Below are 12,187 nucleotides of genomic sequence, written 5' to 3'. Positions count from 1 at the left end.
GTGCAGGTTTAAATACACTGTTTGCAAATGCTACATATACATTTTACGAAGCCTCTCATGGATGGAAAAGCTACAGCTACCCTGAGCATCCATCACAGGGTCTCTGACTCCAGATGATGAGAAGATCTAATATTAACGTGGAAGAACTTCACAAAGGATTTTGGAATCCAAAGGATGGGGGCTCACATTCCAGTCCTGTCATTTCTAGCTGTGTGACCGGGGGCAATTTGCTTAACTTGCACAATTTTAGCTTCCTCATCTGTAAAATGGAACTGACGATGCCTGTTTTGCAGGTTGATGTAAGAATGAGAGAAGATAGGGTCAGTGAGATTCCTAGCACGTTTCCTGGTATTTTTTAGACAGTGCTCCTCTTTCATCTTTAAAGCTGTGTCCTTTTAATATAATAATTACATCAGTCCTCTTTTTGTACTTTGACTGTCATTTCTGGCAATCTGAAGTCAACATACGAATTAACTGAGCCATCCCAAGTCAATGTGCAAGATACAGGCAAGGAAGTACCGTGTTTCCCCGAAAATAAGCCCTTCGTATAAAATAAGCCCTAGCAGGATTTCTAAGCATGTGCACAATAGAAGCCCTACCCCGAAAATCAGCCCTAGTGGCGCGCGTGGCTACGTAGCACACCTGCACAACCCATGCATGTCGTCACCGAGCGGTAAAGAAGACGAGCAGCCCTTCTCATCCGCCCCGTGAGAGCTCTAGTGCTCCACATGAGAGATCGGGGCCCGTGGTCCTAAAGGAAACAGAGTCGCAAGAAATTCAGGATGGGATTCGGGGTTTGGAGAGTGATGATGATGTTCCAGAAGAAGATGACTTAACTAGATTTGAATAAATGTAGATTGTTGTACCGTACTTAAAAAAAATAACACACCCCCTGAAAATGAGCCCTACGGTGTCTTATTGAGGAAAAATAAATACAAGAGCCTGTCTTATTTTCGGGGAAACATGGTAGGGAGCCTGCGGTTGGGCGGTCTGTATCCGCTGCTGCTGGTGGTGGTGTGGCTCTCTGGCAGAGGCCTGAAGTCGAGGGCCTTGGCTTCTGGGCTGGGGAGAGCCATGGCCCCAGCCGTGCCCCCAGCTCCGAACTGCTGAGCTGGAGCAGTGGCCAGCACAGTGGCAGCAGCTGGACTGACCATTGCCGCCGCAGGATTTGCCAGCTGTTAGGTTTTGCAAGCCATGCAGCATACGGAGCTTCGAGTAAAATAAGTTTTTACAAAGTCTACTGAAATCTACCTCCAGTGGTGGCTATTACAGAAGTGGGTTTGAGCCTAAAATGACAAATTGGGAAGCAGCATTAACACTAGGTGTAAGTCCTACTGCCGATAAAGGAAACATAAGCGAGGCTCATGGTAAAATTATGCTCTTAAATCACCCAGACAAAGGACACCAAGGAGATGTCCTTATACAGCAGCCCAAATCGACGAAGCCACAAATTTACTAGAAGCTCAAGCTTAAAAAATGAAGTATGTATGATGAATTATAAGTTCATAATAATTTATGTATGAGTACCAGCTTTTTATAATAAATGGCCTTAAAGCTGCATTTAAAAATGATTTAATATAAGCTAAATCAAAGCCTTAGGTTTTTTTTTTTTTTTTACAGATACAGACAAGGAGGCCTTTTGTTCATTCACACCACAGAGACACACATAACACTTGCTCTATAAAGACCATCTGATACCTCATTTGCCAAAGAGCAGATGTACTGACAAAAATAGAGTGGTGATCAAATCTTTAATTACCTCAATAATAACAAGAATAGCTTTAAAGGAGTTAGTCATAATCCTGTTTACAAAATAATTTGCTAGAAATTGTCACATGTTGGTGTATGAGGACTCAATGAGCAAGGTAACATGCGTGTTGTGGAAAGGGACTGTCTTCCACTGGCCTGGGGCGTAGGAAACATTCTAAGGAGTAAGGGCGACTCTTCCAAAGCACAAAGCCTTTGGCATTTTAAAATTTAAATTATCAATAATTTACACCACTTAAAGTGGTATCATTATAATTCCAAAAACCTATTGCTTGTATCAAGCTGTAAAATGCCAAAGGATATGAATAAAGAAAAAAAAGGATTTGGCATCAGATGATTTGGGTTCTAGCCTTGACTCAGAAACTTGTCAAGGGTCAATCCTGGCTGGAGTACTTATGCCTTAAAACAAGGTTTCTTAACCTTGGCACTGGGGGTCAAAAATCACCCCCAGTTGAGAACTGCTGGTCTAAGTCATTTTTCAAAAATCGCACAGACTATTGTGAGATGAATATCTTCCATAATGAGAGAAGACATATGAAAAGTTCTGTTAACTGTCGACTGCTCTACAAATATTTTTCCCACCATCACTTCCCGTTTTTGGTATCTCCTTGCACAAAACCCAACTCGCTCTTCACAATCCTCATACGAGTCTCTCTTTGCCCCTTGTCCTCAAGGCTTCCCTACTCAGTTTCCTATAGGCCTTTGGAAATGATAAAATAATTTCACAGGCTATTGCACTATTAATTTTAAAGATATCAATGCCTGACATTGATTTAGTGCCTTAATTCTCCCATTATTATTTGCAAAGAGGTAAGTAAAAGAGGCAAGACTCTAAATGCTATTAATAGAATTCCAGATGGCAGAAGGTCAGTGAGCAAGATCATTTGTAGAGGAGGTAACTTACAGTGGCCTTCATTATATCATGTCATATTGCTGTGACCACTTATTCTTCCTAGGTGTTACCCAAATGTGGGGCAATATGAAGTCTGAGGAACTGTGCTTTTGTGAAACTCAACCCCTTTCTTACACAAGCAATGTAGTGTAGTGACTAAAAACATAAACTCTGCAACTAAACTGTCTACCCTCAAATCATGCTTCTACTACTTATGGGCTGTGTGACTTTGGGTAAGCTAATATCTCATACCTGTCTCCCTATTTGAGATAATGGAATAATGAAAGTAACCCTATCTCTTAGCGTTGTTATTAAGATGTGCAGTGCTTAGGACAATGCCTGGCACATAAAATGCACCACTTAAGTACATTAGCCAAATGTTCTATTAAGTGAAGCTCTGTGCCCTCGTCAACCCATTGTTTCAAGCATTTATAAAGGACTCTATTAAGTCTAAGATACCTGCTCAGTAGTTCTGCCACTTTGAGTCCAACTTTGCTATTATGCCTAAGGAAGCATATGGGTGACACCAAGTAGATACAGAAGGCGGATGATATGCTGGACTCATTCATTCATAGATATTTACTAAATACCTCACATATATTAGGCCTTATGCTAGTATATAGTGATGTGAAAATTATAGTTTCTGTTTTCAAGAAGTTCATAATAAATGAAGACTTTTAGACGATTATATACCTGGAAATAATGCCAATGTAGTATATTAATAATGCATACATTTCTATAAGTGCATTGTAGTAGGAGCATTACTTTTTCCAAAGGGAAAGCTACTCCACACACTATCTAGCTATAAAGATGGGCAGGGAGCCAGACCTAGACAATCAGGAGATCCTATTCTTTTGGCCACAGAGACTGGTTTAGGGATAAGCATGCCTCCAAAACCAGGAGCTCTTTGAGGAAACAATCTCTTTCTGCTGGGATTGTGAAATTTGGGAAATGGGAATATGAAACTGTTGGCAGTCGTTTTTCCTGCCACATAGAGAAAGCATACCTTAAGGAAGCCAAGAAAAGACAAAACAAGCCCAGGAGACAGAGGAGAGACAGAGACAGAGAGAGAAAGAGAGAGAGAGAGAAGCAGATACCTTATGACATCTTTGAGTCTCTGTTTCTAACCATGCCTGAAATTAACAGCATCCCAACAATTTAAGATATTAGCAATTAAGTTTTCAGCCTTTACAACTAGAAGAGTGTAATCTTTTCAGGAAATTACTGAACTTGTTTGGGTGATATTGGTAGTAAAACTGGAGAGGAGGGAATGGATTCTGCAGATGAGCCAGTGATGGCTGTCTCTATAGACTTTCTTTCCAGAAGATTGGTGGATGCTATCTATAATGGAGAAACAACCACAGAGCTCTGAATATGAAAAAATGTTGACCTGGTATTTCCTCATATACCGATATATCATATACTTTTGGCTATGTATTTGTGCATAGAAAGGCTAGGTATATAATTTGACATGTTGCTTTTAATTTGTTGTATGGGATTTTTATGAGCTAGGAATTAGCTATAAAGCTAGCATTTGGCCTTGGGTGCTAATTTGGACTAACTCAAGGAACTTTTGAAATGCAACTCAATACGAATACTCAGGTATTTGCTTTCTATCAATTTAGATCCTATATCAAACTATTAGAAAAAAATTTTCAACTAATATTTCTACATTCACTTTTTTCATCAATATGATCCCTAAATCCAGTTCAAGGATAGCTTTATTTTCACATTTGTTTCTTGATGAGATTTTAAAGTTTCCTTTGTGGTCCATCTCATCTTTTTTTTTTTTCTGAGACAGAGTCTCACTCTGTTGCCCAGGCTAGAGTGAGTGCCATGGCGTCAGCCTAGCTCACAGCAATCTCCAACTCCTGGGCTCAAGCAATCCTGCTGCCTCAGCCTTCCGAGTAGCTGGGACTACAGGCATGCGCCACCATGCCTGGCTGATTTTTTTTTTCTATATATATTAGTTGGCTAATTCATTTCTTTCTATTTATAGTAGAGACGGGGTCTCGCTCTTGCTCAGGCTGGTTTCGAACTCCTGACCTCGAGCTATCCACCTGCCTCGGCCTCCCAGAGTGCTAGGATTACAGGCATGAGCCACTGCACCAGGCCAAGGTCCATCTCACCTTGGTCCTCCTTATTTTAGACTATTGACTGACCTGTAGCTATTAGCTTGACAAAGCAGCAACTAGTAAAAATAAAGGTGGGACACGAAACTTAATTCTCCCTACACGAAAGGAGGTCATCTAATTCACAGCACAGTAAATTACCTGCGGCACAGAGAAGCAGTTGTTCCCTCACTGTCATTTAGAGATTCCTGATCCACTGAGGATAGGAACAAATCTGGATTTATGAGATAAACTGAATCTCTCTTTCTTCATATGAGGCTCTGGGTTACAGCCACGGAGGAGCTGACCTTGTCATTCCTATAAATCAAAATCAGTTTGGGGACATAGGACCTTTAAAAATGCTGATCTTTTCTTCTTTTTTTTAGCGGGGGGGGGGGGGGGGGGCTTCCGTAACAGATGACCCAAGCTGTCAACTCCACAATATTCTATCACCCGAAAGAGGAAGATTATCCCAAAATGGCGACCTGCGGTTTTTCTGAGCCGTTCTCCATGGAAGCCCAACTTCTGGGGAGGGAGACAGAATATCCTCACCTACCCTTGAGTCACTTTGAAACACCTCCCTTATTAATGCATCCCTTTGGAATACAGCTTACAAAACACTTCTCCACTTCTGCAAAGGGGGGGAATTACGGAATGGTAATTTCCTTTCGACAAACACACAAACAAAAATAAAGTTTTCAAGCTATTAAGTTAAATTTTAAGTCATCTTTAATACTGTTAGATCCGGAATAACACAGCTCACTTAATATCATGTGCAATTTCTTAAAAATCTCAAAGGGTCATAACAGGCTTCTCCTTTGTTTTACGTAATACATGATAGGTTGCAAAAAACCATGTTTGAAAGTTGAAAGCGTGACAGTGAGACAACAGGTTTACACATTACAAATGAGGCTATGTTCTAAAGAGTTAAAATTCATTATAGAGGGTATTGGGCAGGGGGAGGGGGGCGGGTATATACATACATAATGAGTGAGATGTGCACCATCTGGGGGATGGTCATGCTGGAAACTCAGACTTGTGGGGGGAGGGGGGAAAGGGCATTTATTGAAACCTTAAAATCTGTATCCCCATAATATGCCGAAATAAAAAAAAAAGAAGAAGAAGAAAAATTCATTATAGAAACCCAAACAGGGTTAATGCAGTTATTGAGAATTCCCAGCTCGAGCAAATGGGCAGGATGGTGGAGCTGTCACGGGGGTTCGGCTCCAGGCAGGAGGGACCACTGAGCCCAGGGGTGACACGGGGCGAGGACATGCCAATCAACCCCTCATCACAAGACCAGAGGAAGGGCTGCCTAGCCACAGACATGCTTACTTTGTTCTGCACAGAACATTTATTAATCTAAATAAACTGGGAGATTTCATAAGAAAGGCCATTCTTGGCTCACTGTGACACTCAGGAAGATAGAGCACTACGAGGACATGTCCCCCAGGGGACCAAGAGGCTGGAGGGAAGGGGGAGGGGAAGCAGCCCCTTCGAGCTGATGGTGGCCTTTCTAGATCAGGTCCGTCCCTGGCTCCAAGACTGTGACCTCTTACTTCCAACTGCCACCATGGGCCAAGGACATGGGGCAGGGATCTGGGGCAGCCTTAGGGCACGGGGCCTCGATCCCACCCCCCTCTCGGATGCTCCCCCACTCCAGACACACCCCAGGGTGACAACAGAGCAGTGGGGCAGGAGGGGACACTGGGCGTCGTGACAGTTTCCTCTGGCTGCCATGGCAACATACCAGAAACCAGGGGGCTTGCAAGGAAAAGGATCTACTCTCCCACGGTTCTGGAGCGGGTGGAAGTCTGAAATCAAGGTACGGGCGGGGCTGGTCGCCGCTGGCGGGTCTGAGGGAGAAACCACACCACGCTCTCTCCTGGCTTCCGCTGGCTGTTGGCCACCCTTGGTGTGCCTTGTCTCGCAGACGCATCGCTCCCAGCTCTGTCTCCGTCATCACAGAGTGTTCTCTGTCTGTCTACACACTGTCTTCCCTCTGCGTATGTGTCTACATCTAAATTTCCCTCTTCTTACCAGGACACTGGTCATTGGACTAGGCCTTATGCAAATCCAGTATGACCTCATCTTATTTTGGGTACATCTGCAAAGACCTGATTTCCAAACAAGGTCATATATATATATTTTTTATTTTATTTTATTTTATTTTTTGAGACATTGTCTCACTCTGTTGCCCGGGCTAGAGTGCTGTGGCATCGGCCTAGCTCATAGCAACCTCCAACTTCTGGGCTCAAGTGATCCTCCTGCCTCAGCCTCCCGAGTAGCTGGGACTACAGGCATGCGCCACCATGCCCGGCTAACTTTTTCTATATATGTTTTTAGTTGTCCAATTAATTTCTTTCTATGTTTTAGTAGAGACGGGGTCTCGCTCTTGCTCAGGCTGGTTTTGAACTCTTGACTTTAAGCAATCCTCCCACCTCAGCCTCCCAGAGTGCTAGGATGACAGGCGTGACCCACTGCGCCTGGCCAAAGGCCATGTGTTCAGGTTCTGGGTGAATATGAAATTTAAGGGGATGCTATTTAACCCCTAACAAGGGTCAAGAGAGGAACCCCACCAGGGCTGTTGGTGAACAAGCAGCTTCACGACCTTCTTTCTGGTCCTTAGAGGAGGGGCAGAGGAGAGGGAGTGACATAGGAAGGGGCTTTCTCCCATGGGCTCAGTGCCACCTCATACACCCTCTGCTCAACCTGCTTCCTGCCTGTATGGCTCTGACCCTTTTCCTGGCAGCGGCTGGCAGAGACTTGAAATCACTGCTCTTTGGGGAGTATCTTAACAATCAAATGTGGAGTATGAGAGATAGCTTTTGTGTGGCAATGGATAATGTACAAAAGAATAAAAAGTCTAATGGGAAAAAAAAATTAAAGCCTGTTTTAACTTCTTTAAGGACCCCAGTTTGTTTGTTTGTTGCATTAAATTACATCACTCATTCAATCCTTTTGTTGTTACTCTGGCCAATGAATCAATATTTATTTTGATATGGAAATTATAACCAAAATGAGACAGAGGAGGTCTACACCAAAATGATGGCCTATCGTTTTCTAAGCTGTTCTGCACAAAAGCTGAACTGCTTCTGAGAAAGGCAAATGTTTTTGCCTGCCCTTGAAGCACTAGAACTACACCTTAGTTTTATTTCATTTTAACTTTTTTGAGATAGAGTCCCGCTCTGTCACCTGGGCTAGAGTGCTGTGGAGTCAGCCTAGCTCCCAGCAACCTCAAACTCCTAGGCTCAAGTGATTCTCCTGCCTCAGCCTCCTGAGTAGCTGGGATTACAGTGCACGCTACCATACCCAGCTAATTTTTCTATTTTTAGTAGACACAGGGTCTCGCTTTTGCTTAGGCTGGTCTCGAACTCCTGACCTTAAGTGATCCTCCCATCTCAGCCCCCCAGAGCGCCAAGATTATAGGCATGAGCCACTGCACCCAGCCTACACCATAGTGTTAGAATACAAGAAATAGTCCAAATGTGGAAGGAGTGGAGAGGTAGCAATGAAGAGACAGAGATAAAGATTTGTATATTCAACCTATCAATAGGAGAAGTAGTCCGTGGCCAACAGAGTTGACCTATGGACTTAGTTACGGGGTCCCTGGCTTTGTGTCAGTTCAGAAGTTAGAAAAGTCTAGCAGATTTATTGGCATCGGTATGCTGCATGCTACAGACCTATGTGATGCCAATTAACACCATCACTTTTCCCTGAAAGGAAAAAACAAAAAAGAGGACTTGTTTTGGTTTACATTTCCTCTGCTATCTATTTTAATAAAATTCAAAAGGCATTTTTTTTTTTGAGACAGAGTCTCACTTTTGTTGCCCTGGCTAGAGTGAGTGCCGTGGCGTCAGCATAGCTCACAGCAACCTCAAACTCCTGGGCTCAAGCGATCCTCCTGCCTCAGCCTCCCGAGTAGCTGGGACTACAGGCATGCGCCACCATGGCCGGCTAATTTTTTGTATATATATTTTTAGTTGGTCAATTAATTTCTTTCTATTTTCAGTAGAGACGGGGTCTCGCTCAGGATGGTTTCGAACTCCCAACCTTGAGCAATGCGCCCGCCTCGGCCTCCCAGAGTGCTAGGATTACAGGCGTGAGCCACCATGCCCGGCCTCAAAAGGCATTTTTAACTTTAAAAGGGAATTAGCCTGAGTTTGCACACTTAATTTCAAAAGACACGTGGAAGTTCTCGGCCTGATGATGGGAAGGAGTGAATTATTCTGATTTACGGAAAGAAAGAAAGAACGGTTGCTTTGTGGGAATGCGCGATGGATAAAGAGTCCATGGAGAGCCCTAGAAGATGGCTTTGCTACTCATCTTAAGGGGAAAAAGATGTTCTGGGTTACAATTTAAATGTAGGTCAACGGGAAGAGACTTACTGGAAGGGCAATTTCAAGCAAACCTGTCATTGATCTTTCCCATGTCGTCTCCGTGGCAGCAATAGACATCGCTATTGAACAGACGCCCTGGTGACAAAGTTCCCTTAGAGATAATTTGCTTTCTGTTGTAAGACTTGGGTTTAATAAACCACTGAGCAGCCCGAGTATTTCAGGCTGAAGAACAACCTGCAGTTCAGACCCCATTGCCCTTGTCTGTAGCATTGCTTGAGAGAGAAAATAAACTTGTGTTTGTTTAACCTGGTTTCATCCAGGTCTGCCGTCTTCCGAACAACAGTTTTAAAGCCCTGTAAAATAACCTGGAAACAACTATCTGCCTAGGGCTAGATGAGTATTAAAGATCATAAAGTTAATTTTAAGTATTTATTTTATTTTATTTTTTTTGGTGACGCAGTGTATGATGAATGTGGGAAATACTTTTCTTGGGCTGGTAAAACTTCGTAATTTTATTCATTCGCATGGTAGGCAGGTAATTCTGAAAATACCATGTCGTGGGGAGAAAGAAATAAAACAAAAGATGTGTTCACGGGATGTGGTTTTGTCTAAAATTTGTTTCTTAAATTGCTGCCTTTAATTTATGCAAGATCTCTCTGTGTCTCCATTAATACAAGATTTAGAATTCCTTTCCTCTGGGAACTTATAACCTGAGATAATTTTAACATAATTCTACAAGGTATTGTGAAGATGAATGGGGGCAGGGGGAAGGGATAGGAAAGCAATATCATATGTTATTTTTTTTAACACTTCCATGTAGTTTTATCAAAGCATCACAATAAGGAATATTTCTTTTATAATGAGAAAAAAAACTTATTAAAACAACCGAGTGCAGCTGTCTTTAGAAATAATTAGGATAAAGACGACATGAACAGAAATGGACCAAAAGACCCAGAGGAAAAACTGCAAATATACTGAGTTGAGTGATGAGCATGCTGAGGTGCTTAGCAAGTTTATTAAGCATCTACAACATCCTACTGGGTGCTGTTGCGTGCTTGTGTTTATTATCTCAATTAATCTGCACGGTTCCGAGGAGCATTACTATCCCAATTCTTCAGCTGAGAAAAACGAAATCCAGAGAATTAAAATGTCCAAGATCAATGCAATTATTAAGGAATAGAGTGGCATTTTAACCACTTCGGGACGGCGCTCCCTGGCCGCGAAACCTCGCCCACGGCACTCGCAGTCCGCACGGCAGCATGCGCTGCGCACTGACGACGTGTCCGTTTTGCTCCTATGTGATGGGGAAAGCTTGAAAGCACTGAGAGCTTGTTTTACTTTACAGGCAGCTTTACTTGTCATGTAAATCAGAATAGGTAACACATACATATATGTTTTCATTACGTTATTTTTAAATGTTCACGATTTTATTTTGATAAATGAAAAATTAGAAAAGTCACATCACGGCTGTCAGGTAAAGTCGCTGTGCGTGTTCATCTGTGGCTGTCGACTATAGTCGACGCTAGTACCCAAGTGGTTAAGTTCAGCTCTCACTACGAAGCCTGTAGTCCTCCTAGCATGCCACCTCGTGGTGTTGGAAAGTGTAAGAAAGAAAGAAAACTAGAAGCAAAAAAAATATGACCACACCGAAGAGGTTTTTCTTAAATTTGCCATTAGATCTTTGGTTATAATTAAATAGTATTCTTATTTTTGCTTTCTAATGTTTTACTTGTCAAGATAGCTTTTTCTAATATTGAGGAATTCATGTTCATACTAATGTGTCTGAAAGCAGAAGCAAAAGAATGCACGAAAAATAACTTGAAGTTGAAATCAGAGAAGATTCCTTTACCCCTTAGTAACTAAAATGCCTGGAAGACAATAGTAATTAGTAACTGGAAAGGGAAGCCCATGATATGAATAAGTTAGCAAGCAGAAGAGGTTTCTACAACACAAATGGCAATGTTGGCCATGCCAGAAAAAAAAAAAAGTTTTAATTTTATTACGTAGTTGAGTCTCAGCCCTTTGGTAATTGCAGGATCTTGCTTTGCTCGCTTCAACTCTTTATACCAGAACTTATAACATTTTTAAGAGGGGAAATCAGAGTGGCATTTCCTAGCTCATGCACTTATCACAATAGAATGCCGTTGCCAAGGTTCTGGTTAAAATTCCTAATGTCTCTCCCTGCCCTGCACACCAGCCACATCTTTGCCTTCTGATTCACAGTGTCACCTTCAAAGTCACACAATCCAAGCTTTCCCAAACTCCCTGACACGCTCACAGTTTCTGCCAAACTCACGTATCACCAGGTGGCCTGAATTCTTGCCCCAGTGTTTGTTAGACACGTGACTTGGGAATGTCTCTGGGTTCCAGACTGCCATCTATAAAATGGGGATCATAATAATAGCACCCCAATTTCATAAATTTGGGGGGAAGGTCAAATGTAAAAAATACCTGCAAAACGTTTACAACCGTGGTGGCACACAGTAAGCAACTGATAAACGTTAGCTGTAATTGTCAAGTTTATTATTATTATTTTCAGCATCATGCTCATAATCAGTAGTCGCTTAATATTTTTAACTTGCTCGAAGTTCAAAATTAAAGAGGCTGAATAAAGAAAACTTTATATTGCTATGATAAATGGAAACTAGTATCCACTTGCCATAAATGGTGGTAAGTATAAAAATAAATATGATAAAAAACATACCTAAAGTGTTGCATTCTAGCTAGGTACAGTTGTCTGCCAGGATTCTGAATGTAGGGCCTGCTTTTTCTTTGGTAAAAGTGATTACTCAGGGTTTCAAAAGTGTTCAGACAAGCTAGGATCAAACTGAGTTTCCCCATGGTATATTTAGAAGAAGTGTTAAGAGAACTATGTTGCTCAGTGTTATTTAATGTCTGGGTACTGTATACTGTACAAGATTACCTGAGTGCTTGGAGAAGTGCCAATCTTTTTTTTTTTCCGGCATATTATGGGGGTACAGATTTCAAGGTTTCAATAAATACCCATTTCCCCCCTGCCCCCACAAATCTGAGTCTCCAGCATGACCATCCCCCAGATGGTGTACTTCCCACTCATT

At 42.2% G+C, this 12,187-nt stretch overlaps 1 protein-coding gene and 1 pseudogene across 2 annotated transcripts in view; one reads left to right on the top strand and one right to left on the bottom strand.

The window, feature by feature from the left end:
• Positions 1–12,187, bottom strand: part of CNTN4 (contactin 4) — an 872,298-nt gene that overhangs the window by 73,691 nt on the left and 786,420 nt on the right. The gene's annotated exons all lie outside the window — the stretch shown is intronic.
• LOC105867612 (mitochondrial import inner membrane translocase subunit TIM14 pseudogene) lies at positions 1,195–1,473 on the top strand (annotated as a pseudogene).

Source organism: Microcebus murinus, chromosome 28 (assembly GCF_040939455.1).
Source record: "Microcebus murinus isolate Inina chromosome 28, M.murinus_Inina_mat1.0, whole genome shotgun sequence".
In the NCBI taxonomy this organism is placed as follows: domain Eukaryota; kingdom Metazoa; phylum Chordata; class Mammalia; order Primates; family Cheirogaleidae; genus Microcebus; species Microcebus murinus.
Note: the sequence above shows the minus strand (reverse complement) of the source record. Positions and strands in the feature narration are given on the sequence as shown.